At 35.4% G+C, this 12,304-nt stretch overlaps 1 protein-coding gene across 1 annotated transcript in view; it reads left to right on the forward strand.

The window, feature by feature from the left end:
- The window catches only part of LOC131440574 (hematopoietically-expressed homeobox protein HHEX), a 41,133-nt gene that overhangs the window by 2,257 nt on the left and 26,572 nt on the right, over positions 1–12,304 (forward strand). The window lies entirely within an intron of this gene.

Raw genomic sequence — 12,304 nt, forward strand, 5'->3', positions numbered from 1 at the left:
TTTTCAAGACTAAGAAATTAATCAGCCTTTCTTAAAGCTAGAACTATTTTTCGAACTAATCAGTCTTTATTAAGATTACCACAAAATCATGCTTTATCAAGACTTTTCCAAACTAGGAGTCTAATCGAAGACTACTTTAGCCTAGTTAATGTAAATTAAAATTTCATTCATTTCAAAAATGCCTGCGTCCAACCGGAAAGACAACAAGCCTAAGGCTAAAAATAATTCAATACGAAATAAATCACAATTCGTTATTCAACATTTTCCTAATAACATTCACGATCTTATAGAATCTGAATGTAAAAACTTCAAACGTTCTTAAAATTGACGCTTGTCGTTCTGGGAAGAAACATCAATCTATGCCACCAGTGACGGTGATGATTTCCGACTTCAAAGCATTCCGGATTGAGCTTTCTACTTTTCTCCCGGAAGTGAAAGTCTCATTTCAAATCGGACGAAGAGAAGAATGTCGAGTCTTGGTTGATGGACTGGAAGATTATGAACGTCTTATCCGATATTTGTCCGAGAAACTTCATAAATTTTATTCATATGATATAAAATCAGACAGACCCTTCAAGGCTGTCTTGAAAAGTTTTTCAAATGTTCTAAGTACTGATAAAATTAAAAATTAACTAAAAGAATTGCTTGGTTTTGCCCCTTCCCAAGTAATACTTACGAAAAAAGAGCGAATTGTGACCACGCTCTGGAATTTCCCATGAACTTTACCTAATACACTTCAATCGAAGTGATGTAAACAATTTGAAAACTTTAGAAAAAGTACGTTTCATTTCCCACATTAAAATTCAAAAACACTATCAACGACATAATCCTATTGCAAACTTAACGCAATGTAGTCGTTGCCAAGGCTTCGGCCATGGAACTAAAAATTGTCATATGGATATACGGTGTTTGAATTGTGGTAAATCGCATTCGAAAGACGTTTGTCCAATGAATGAAACCACTGATAAATTTTCATGTTCAAATTGCCATGGAAATCATAAATCCAATTATTTGAAATGTCCTGTCAAGGAAAAAATTTTAAACGCTCGTTCGCTTAGACAACAAGTCAAATCAACGACCGTAAATTTACAGAACATACCTGAAAATCAAAAAACCGTTACAAATGCCACGCCTAATTCTTCTAAGGCACTTATTTCTTCGAATTTAAAACAGCCCTGCAGTTCATCTTCTAACGAAAACAATTTATTAATAGGTAGATCGGCCACATCATCTTCTTCTAATGACAGTTCTAATGGCAGTCTACCTACAAATATTCCTTCAATGCAATTCGCTTCTTTAAATGAAGTTGATTTAGGCGATATAACTGAAAATAAAATGATCTACCTACAAGATCAACTTTTTCAAATGATCATCCGAATGAACTCGACTTCATCACTTTTTGAAGCATTTCAAATCGGATGGCAATTTGCAATTCATATTATAATGAATTTAGAATTTAACAGTGATGTTAAATAATTACTTGAATATTTTAAATTAGAATGCTCCATCTTTGAAATCGAGTGAAGATGAATTTTATAATTTTCTCAAATTTAAAAAAATTCATATTGCCATTGTGACAGAAACTTTTCTTGAACCAATTATGTGCAATGACTGAGCGGAGATCAGAGTGACGAAATGGTAGCTCGTATGCACGGAATGCATACGCAGGTTCGAGTCCTGTCTCTGAGCGTATCTTTTTCCAAAAATTCATCTTTTCTGTTAGTTTTTCTTTCACTTGGCTTCTCCAATATATATTTTTGCTCAGTTATTGCAAAAACTGAACTTAGTCATGGCGGCTTTACGTCAAACTAAAAAAAAATTAATAAATCCCATTATGTGGTTCATCGATTTGACAGGTTTACTGGAATGGGTGGTGGAGTTGCCAGTTTTGTCCAACGGCAAATTAAACATCGAATTTTACCTTCTTTCAATACTAAAGTTATTGAAAGCTTGGGAATCGAAGTAGAAAACATTCATGGAATTTATTTAATCGCTGGAGCATATTTGCCATTTCAATGCACCGGCGAACAATTAAATTTCTTTAAAGGCGATTTGCAAAAACTCACAAGATATCGACCGAAATTTTTCGTAATAGGGGACTTAAGGTGAAATGTAGCGTCATAAAATGCGCGCGAAATTTTATCCGCTTCAGTTGAACGAACCGTCGCACAAAGCATACCAAGAAAAACGGACACATAGAAACAAGAACATTTTTCAATGATTGAGCGCAGTGGGCTTACCTCTCGTTATATTGGCTTGTAAAAAAGACTGGACGTAATGAATTTTTCACACTTTGAATATATGCTAATTCAATCGTTATTGTTAGTGATTACTCTTAGTAATTATGAATGACTAACATGAGGTTATATGTATATATATATATATATATATATATATATATATATATATATATATATATATATATATATATATATATATATATATATATATATATATATATATATATATATATATATATATATATATATATATATATATATATATATATATTGACCAACTTGCTAACGCCTGTTGTTTTTCAATGTTTACCACATTATTTGTATCACGATAATACTTGGTTTGAGTTTCATTCAGTAGCTTGTCAACGATGAAGTTATAGTTTTGCTAAAAAAATTGCTACAATCTAAAATAATACCTGTTATACGATATTACACAGCCAAGCTTTATTGTTTCAGCAACGACAATGCATTGAACTCAACAGAATTGGACATTATTAGCATTATAAATGACAGTTACTTAGAAAATAAACGATTTCTTACAATACCCATTTTATTGTATTCAACTCGTTATTATTTCAACACAAAACCCAATGCTGCATAAATTCGCGTCATTATTTTATATCTAATTTGTGCTTACGATATAATGCCACCGAGCCCACCGTGCATTTCTCACACTACCTCAATACGAAACAGCAGCGCGCAAGCAATAAAAAAAATGCGGAAAAGTTTTTGTAAACTTTTTCAAATTTCGGATGTTTTAGCTAATATTTTATAATTTTGAGTTGCATTTTCAGATTCTTTGTGAAATTCTGCTACAAATACTACTTTTCAGGACTAAAATCATCCCCGTGGAACGGAACAGTAACCGTTTATACATTTCAAAAACCAATTACGGCTCGGCAAAGCAAAATTTCAAAATTCTAAGAATACTTAGTTATGATAAATTTGATTTCGAAAACTTAAGTGTTTTTGGTTTTTCGAAAATCGGTTTAGTTTTTGAATAATTGATCAAAAACGCGATTTTCGCATTCCGCTACATTTCACCTTAAATGCTAAGCATGTCCAGTGGAATTGTAGGCAAAATAACAGTAATGGTGAAATACTTCAAAATCAACTCTCTGCTGGTTACTTTACAGTTCTTCATCCCAGTAATCCGAGTTGTTTCTCTTCCGTGAAAAACCCGTCTACAATTGATCTGGTTCTAACAGATAAAAGTCACATTTGTAGTGAACAGATTACACATGCTGACTTTGACTCAGATCATCTTCCTGTAACATGCAGACTTTCCAACGAAGCTATAATTAATTGAATTAGTTCTATATTCAACTATCATAGAGCTAATTGATTGGATTACAGATCTCACATTAAAAATCATGTGGATCAGGCGCGTATACAGGGGGGGGTTTTAGGGGTTCAAACCCCCCCCGAAACAAAAAATTATAACCCATGGGAAACATTGTGATATAAATTGTACATGTGTTGATTTATCACCATGTTCTAAAACCCCCCCCGAAAATTTTCTCTGGCTACGCGCCTGATGTGGATCATGAAACTATTTTAGAAAATTCTGCGGACATCGACACAGCAATTGACAATTTGAATCATTATATTATCGAAGCTAGAAATCTTTCAGTTCCCAAAGCTCCAACTAAATTAAATTCTCCTATCATCGATGACAATCTTCAACTGCTCATTCGGTTGAAGAATGTTCGTCGACGACAATATCAACGTTCTCGTGATCCTGCTATGAAAAACATAGTTAAGGATTCACAAAAGGAAATTAAACATAGATTTACTCTTTTGCGAAATGAAAATTTCTCTAAATAAGTTGAACAAATTAAACCGTATTCTAAACCTTTCTGGAAACTTTCTAAGGTTCTTAAGAAACCTCTGAAACAAATTCCTGCTCTCAAGGAAGGAAATCAAATACTTCTAACAAATGGCGAAAAAGCTTAAAAACTTGCTCAGCAATTCGAGAGTGTCCACAATTTCAATTTGAACGTTGTGAGTCCTATTGAAAACGAAGTCTCACTGAAATATGATCATATTTCAACCCAAGTGTTATCACAAGATAACATTATTGAGACGAATTTTGATGAAATTAAATCAATTGTTAGGAACAGGCGCGTATACAGGGGGGTGTTTTAGGGGTTCAAACCCCCTCCGAAACTCAAAAAAGTATGATATTATGTAAACTCTTTTTTTCAAATAAGTAAAAAATAAAATGAATAATTTTCAACAAACGACTCCACAATAAAAAAATTTCAAATAATTATATAAAAAGTTCCATTTGTATGGAAATTGATCAACATGTTCTGAAACACCCCCCGAAATTTTTTTCTGGGTACGCGCCTGGTTAGGAAACTTAAAAACATGAAGGCTCCTGGTAATGATGGAATTTTTAATATTCTTATTAAAAATCTTCCCGATGTTGCCTTGAGACTCCTGGTAAAAATTTTCAACAAGTGTTTTTAATTAGCTTACTTCCTAAAAGGATGGAAAAACGCTAAAGTAATTCCTATCCTCAAACCTGATAAAAACCCAGCAGAAACATCAAGTTATCGACCCATTAGCTTACTTTCTTCTATCAGTAAACTTTTTGAAAAAAATATCTTGTTGAGAATTATATCTCATATAAATGAGAATTCAATTTTTTTACCAGAGCAGTTTGGATTTCGTCATGAACATTCAACTACTCATCAACTTGTCAGAGTAACGAACATGATAAAAGCAAATAAATCTTCTGGGCTATCCACTGGAGTTGCTCTTCTAGACATTGAAAAAGCATTCGACAGTGTTTGGCACAAAGGTTTAATAGCAAAAATGTCTGATTTTCAGTTTCCTATTTATTCAATCGAAATGATTCAAAATTATTTAATTGATCGTACTCTTCAGGTTAGCTATCAGAATTGTAAATCTGAATTGCTACCCGTACGAGCCGGTGTTCCGCAAGGTTCGAGCGTAGCTCCAATCTTGTATAATATTTTCACTTCTGATCTTCCAAATCTACCCGTTGGTTGTCAGAAATCGCTATTCTGTAACGACACAAGTCTGTTAGCCACAGGTAGAAATCTAAGAGTGATCTACAGTCGCCTACAAAGAAGTTTAAATATTTTCAGTGATTATCTATCAAAATGGAATATTAAATCAAATGCAGCAGAAACGCAATTAATTATCTTTCCTCATAATCCAAGAGCTTCTGTTCTTAAACCAAACAATAATCACATTCTCAAATTGAATGGCTTGGAATTGACATGGTCTGATCAAGCTAAATACTTAGGTTTAACGTATGACAAAAAAACTCACTTTCAAGGATCACATTGAAGGAATCCAGGCAAAGTGTAATAAATATATTAAATGTTTATATCCTCTTATAAACAGAAATTCTAAGCTCTGTCTAAAAACAAATTGTTAAATAATAAACAAATTTTCAGACCAGCCACGCTTTATGCAGTAACAATTTGGTCAAGTTGTTGTTCCACCAGGAAGAAAATGCTTCAAAGAATTCAGAATAAAAATCTGAAAATGATTTTGAAGCGTCCTCCCTGGTTTAGTACAAATGAGTTACACAGACAAATAAATATAGAATCATTAGATGTAATATCACATAATATTATAAGCAAATTCCGACAAAAATCGATGCAATCTTCAATTGAATCGATTCGCTCTCTGTATTAGTTAGTAAGTTAGTATATAAGTTCCTTTTCCCCATTACACAATACAAGTAGGCTTAGAATTTTCCCTACACAAAAATCTCAGAATTGCGGAAGCAAATGATGTCCTCATGGTAATAACCAAATCATATATATATATATATATATATATATATATATATATATATATATATATATATATATATATATATATATATATATATATATATATATATATATATATATATATATATATATATAAAAGGGCTGAAAAGTCACCACTTGTGACTGAACACCCAATTTAAATCTTAATAATTTAATTTTAACTCATATTCCAATAAATAGTAATTAAAAAAAAGTTGTGATCTTCAATATGTGTATAATAAATTACAGGACAACGTCGCCTCCGCTCTGAGGCGGCGTATGATATTTGGATCGTATGAATACAATATAGTAAAATCTGATATTTGTAGTACCTTCTCAAGACCAAAGCTCACAGCTGCAGTGTTGGTGTGAATAAAACATATTAGAAGTACTTGCTGCTACAAAAATGTTCCCCATTTAATTTTTTTTATATCTTCTATTGTAAGTTCGCCAGAAAATTTGTCACTTGGAAAATGCTGAGGAAATGTGCTTCACCCGGAAACCAGTCCAACATTGGGTTGTGCGTCTGTACCGTATCGGTATTTTGTCATCCTACCAACTGCTTCTGTGTTTGTAAAGTTTTCGTTAATGAAACTTCGGAGGTTTTTGTGTTGTATCCGCTTCGGTCTTGGTCGTACTTTCTTATATATCTTTCATGTCTGATGCGATACATACGATAATTGCTTGAATTTTTTAAAAAGATATCGAAATGATTCTATCTTTGTCGATGTATTTTTTGTTGTTCATTTTTGCATCGCATAGTGGGATAGTGATAATTGATGAGTGTATAGAATTAGTGAGGAATTGAGTGAAAGTAACGAGTGTCAGAAAAAGTACCAAGCATTCTACAACGCAATCTAAAAGAGCGCTACATTTAACATGCAATCAAACTACTAGGTGTGCAGTCTTTGAACGATGTTGTCAACACTATCTGCGGCTCCCAGAGGTGACAAAAGGACATTATTCCATTACTCTTTCTGTGGCAAAGGACAGAGGAAACATAAATATTGAGTTAATACACATTGCAATCTATGCGCAGATAAAGGGTGATTTTTTAAGAGCTTGAGAACTTTTTTAAACAATAAAACGCATAAAATTTGCAAAATCTCATCGGTTCTTTATTTTAAACGTTAGATTGGTACATGACATTTACTTTTTGAAGATAATTTCATTTAAATGTTGACCGCGGCTGCGTCTTAGGTGGTCCATTCGGAAAGTCCAATTTTGGGCAACTTTTTCGAGCATTTCGGCCAGAATAGCCCGAATTTCTTCGGAAATGTTGTCTTCCAAAGCTGGAATAGTTACTGGCTTATTTCTGTAGACTTTAGACTTGACGTAGCCCCACAAAAAATAGTCTAAAGGCGTCAAATCGCATGATCTTGGTGGCCAACTTACCGGTCCATTTCTTGAGATGAGTTGTTCTCCGAAGTTTTCCCTCAAAATGGCCATAGAATCGCGAGCTGTGTGGCATGCAGCGCTATCTTGTTGAAACCACATGTCAACCAAGTTCAGTTCTTCCATTTTTGGCAACAAAAAGTTTGTTAGCATCGAACGATAGCGATCGCCATTCACTGTAACGTTGCGTCCAACAGCATCTTTGAAAAAATACGGTCCAATGATTCCACCAGCGTACAAACCACACCAAACAGTGCATTTTTCGGGATGCATGGGCAGTTCTTGAACGGCTTCTGGTTGCTCTTCACTCCAAATGCGGCAATTTTGCTTATTTACGTAGCCATTCAACCAGAAATGAGCCTCATCGCTGAACAAAATTTGTCGATAAAAAAGCGGAAACCGAACACTGATTTTGGTAATAAAATTCAATGATTTGCAAGCGTTGCTCGTTAGTAAGTCTATTCATGATGAAATGTCAAAGCATACTGAGCAAATAATAATGCATGAAAATCATAACCTCAAAAAATCTGAGCAAATACTAATGCATGAAAATCCTAACCTCAAAAAAATCACCTTTTACATACCACCAATCATGGAAGATTGGATTAGTATGTTTCATTTCTACCACAGATCAGTGGGCAATATTCGTTCTGTCATAATCATTGCAATTTTTTTTTTTTTCATAAATACGTTTATTTCATAGGCAATATACATAAGTTTTTCTTCGCCGTGGCATCCACAATACATAGTAGTTTAAACCTAATACATTTCGAATATCATATTAGTATGTTGGTACTCATTAGTTAATCTAAACACTGTTTTTATCAAGCGAGTTGCTATTTTAATTACATTAAATAAAATACATTTATTTTGTACATGATCTTATAACTATTTCAGGATTGTTTGTATCAGTTCACCACTTATATTCAATATCCTATAGTTGGCTATTGGTTGAACTCATGGAAGAGAAAACAGTTTAACATAAAATAAAATTTAAATTGGAACTCCAATGGATTTAATGAAATGATAAAGAAGTTTCATGTATGGAAGGTCACGACAAGCAAGAATGTCGCGAACTGGGACATTGGATAGTCTACCTTGGGTACGCAAGGAATTTATTAGTTGAGATCTGACATCACGAAACTCCACGCATGTCCGAACAACATGGTCAATATCGCGGTAACCTTCGCCGCAAGCACAATGATTAGTCTCGGAAAGTCCAATTCGAAGGAGATGTGCATCTAACGTGTAGTGATTGGACATGAGTCTGGACATCACACGAATGAAATCTCTACTCACATCCAGTCCCCTGAACCATGCCTTTGTCGATATTTTAGGAATAATTGAGTGCATCCACCGACCCAGATCATCTTTATCCCAAGAAGCTTGCCAGCTGGCAAGTGTTCTTTGGCGAGACGCGCTATAGAATTCGTTGAAAGCAATCGGTCTCTCATAAATTTCACCCTCAATAGCACCACGTTTGGCTAAAATATCGGCTCTTTCATTGCCTGGAATGGAGCAATGAGCCGGAACCCAAACTATTGTGATTAGATAATTATTATTCAATATGTCGTTCAGACACTGTTTTATTTTACCCAAGAAAAACGGTTCATTTTTGCCAGCAGCGTTTGAGCGAATGGCTTCAATTGCACTCAGACTATCTGTGAAGAGGAAATAATGGTTTGGAGATAATGTGACGATTACATTCAAGCTATAATGAACTGCTGCTAACTCTGCTATATAAACAGATGCAGGTTCTTGAAGCTTGAATGAGGCCGAAACATTATTGTTGAACATACCAAACCCTGTCGCTTCTTCCATTCGCGATCCGTCCGTGTAAAACATTTTCTCAGAGTTAATATGCCTGAACTTACTTGAAAATATTTTTGGGATTTCCATAGAGCGTAGGTGGTCCGGGATTCCACGCACTTCGCGCTGCATGGATGTGTCGAAAAATAAAGTTGAGTCAGGTACATTTAGGAGGCTGACACGGATAGGAATATATCTTGAAGGGTTGATTTCCTGTGACATATGGTTAAAATATACTGTCATGAATTTTGTTTGAGATCGAAGCTCGACTAGTCGTTCGAAATTATTAATTACCATGGGATTCAGCACATCACATCTTATTAGCAGGCGTGATGAAAGCTCCCAAAATCGATCTTTTAATGGAAGAACTCCCGCCAGAACTTCAAGACTCATTGTATGTGTCGAATGCATGCAGCCTAAAGCAATTCGCAAACAACGGTACTGAATTCGCTCAAGTTTGATAATATGAGAATTTGCAGCGGAACGAAAACAAACGCATCCATATTCCATCACTGAAAGTATCGTTGTCTGATACAATTTTATTAGATCTTGCGGATGAGCACCCCACCAAGACCCTGTTATTGTTCGAAGAAAATTTACTCTTTGTTGGCATTTCGTTATCAGATACCTAATGTGTCCTCCCCACGTGCATTTGGAATCAAACCACACCCCGAGGTATTTGAAAGTCAAAGCCTGTTCGATTATTCTTCCCATCATATGAAGCTGAAGTTGCGCGGGATCATGCTTTTTTGAAAAGACGACCAGCTCTGTTTTCTCCGCAGAGAATTCGATACCAAGATGAACAGCCCAAACGGACAATTTATCTAAGGTATCTTGCAATGGTTTTTGCAGATCAATAGCTTTGGATCCAGTAACTGAAACCACGCCATCATCTGCCAATTGTCTTAGTGTACATGGGGTTACTAGACAGCTGTCAATGTCATTCACGTAAAAATTATAGAGGAGCGGACTGAGGCATGAGCCTTGCGGGAGACCCATGTAGCTAATTCTGATTGTTGCCAAATCGCCATGTGAAAAATGCTTGCGTTTCTCTGACAAAAGGTTGTGCAAATAATTATTTATAACCGCTGGGAGTCCATGTTGGTGGAGCTTGTCTGAAAGAACATCAATGGAAACTGAATCAAATGCTCCTTTAATGTCTAAAAATACAGATGCCATTTGTTGCTTTTGAGCGAAGGCAATTTGGATGTCAGACGAAAGTAATGCAAGGCAATCATTCGTCCCTTTATTTCTACGGAAGCCAAACTGAGTATCTGACAACAAACCGTTCGTCTCGACCCAAGTGTCGAGACGTCGTAGAATAATTTTTTCGAACAATTTTCTGATGCAGGACAACATCGCAATGGGTCTATATGAGTTGTGATTGGAAGCTGGTTTCCCCGGCTTTTGAATGGCGATAACTTTCACTTGTCTCCAGTCAGGTGGAACAATATTTTGCTCAAGAAACTTGTTGAACAATTCCAACAAACGTCTTTTTGCGAGGTCGGGCAGATTCTTCACCAAGTTGAATTTAATTCTGTCCAATCCAGGAGCGTTATTGTTACAAGACATGAGTGCTATGGAAAATTCCATCATTGAAAAGGGGCTATCAATGGAATCATCATTTGAAGAAGACTCCCTAACAATGCTATGCGTAGGAACGGAATCTGGACAAACTTTCCTCGCAAAATCAAATATCCATCGATTCGAGTACTCCTCACTCTCATTTCCTACGTTACGATTCCTCATTCGTCTGGCCGTATTCCAAAGAGTGCTCATTGAGGTTTATCTTGACAAACCTTCCACAAAATGTCTCCAATAGCTGCATTTCTTAACCCGAAGTATGTTCTTGTACTTGGTTTCTAAAACCAAGAATTTTTCAAAATTCTGAGGAGTTCCTCCTCCTCGTTTTAAAAACGTCTTGAAAGCATTTTGTTTCGCGTGTTTAGCATCTGAGCACTCTTTGTCCCACCAAGGATTTGGAGGTCTTCTGTTAGACGATGGACCAAGAAATCGTTTGGTTTGGGCTTGTTCTGCGGCCTCCAGAATCGAACAAACGAGGAAGTCATATTCTTCAAGTGGGGGAAGCTCTTCCATTGAAGTTAAGACACTTGAAATATTACTTTGGTATTTAATCCAGTCAATATTTTTTGTCAAATCATATGGAATATTAACTGAATTAGCAATGCCTTTGTTACTGCTAATTGAGATGATGATTGGTAAATGATCGCTACCATGTAAATCAGGAAATACTTTCCAGGTGCAATCTAGTCGAATTGAAGTCGAACAAAGAGATAAATCTAATGCACTTGGACGTGCAGGAGGTCTTGGGATCCGTGTCATGCTACCCATATTTAGTACCGTCATGCTAAAATTGTCGCAAATATTATATATTAGAGATGATCTGCTATCATTGTAAACGGAACCCCACATCATTCCGTGCGAATTGAAATCTCCTAAAATCAAACGTGGAGCAGGAAGGGCTTCGACAATTTCATTAAGCTGTCGTTGTCCAACTTGAGCTCTTGGAGGAATATATACCGAAGCAATGCAAATGTCCTTTCCTTTAATGTTTATTTGACAAGCAACAACTTCTATACTAGAAGTCGAAGGAATGTTTAATCTATAAAAGGAATAACATTTCTTAATTCCTAAAAGCACTCCACCATACGGGGAGTCTCTGTCGAGACGTATAATGTTAAAGTCATTAAAATTTAAGGCTATGTTTGATGTAAGCCATGTTTCGCACAAAGCAAATACATCACATTTTTGACTATGCAACAAAACTTTAAATGAATCAAGTTTTGGCATGATGCTTCGACAATTCCACTGCAGGACAGTGATTGAATCATTTGCGGCGGATGATAAATTATCCATCAAATGATACAAAACCTGAAAGAGCTGGCCATTGAGCTGATAACTGTTTCAAAAAAGTTCTAGCTATTGGAAGGAATGCTGTTATGATGGTCTTTAGAGGTTCAGAAATATTGAATGCAGCGAAAATCCATTCTACAATTTCCGAAAATTTCAGTAATCCTGTTGGTGAATGTGAAATGGAGCCCA

The sequence above is a fragment of the Malaya genurostris genome, chromosome 1, assembly GCF_030247185.1.
Source record: "Malaya genurostris strain Urasoe2022 chromosome 1, Malgen_1.1, whole genome shotgun sequence".
In the NCBI taxonomy this organism is placed as follows: domain Eukaryota; kingdom Metazoa; phylum Arthropoda; class Insecta; order Diptera; family Culicidae; genus Malaya; species Malaya genurostris.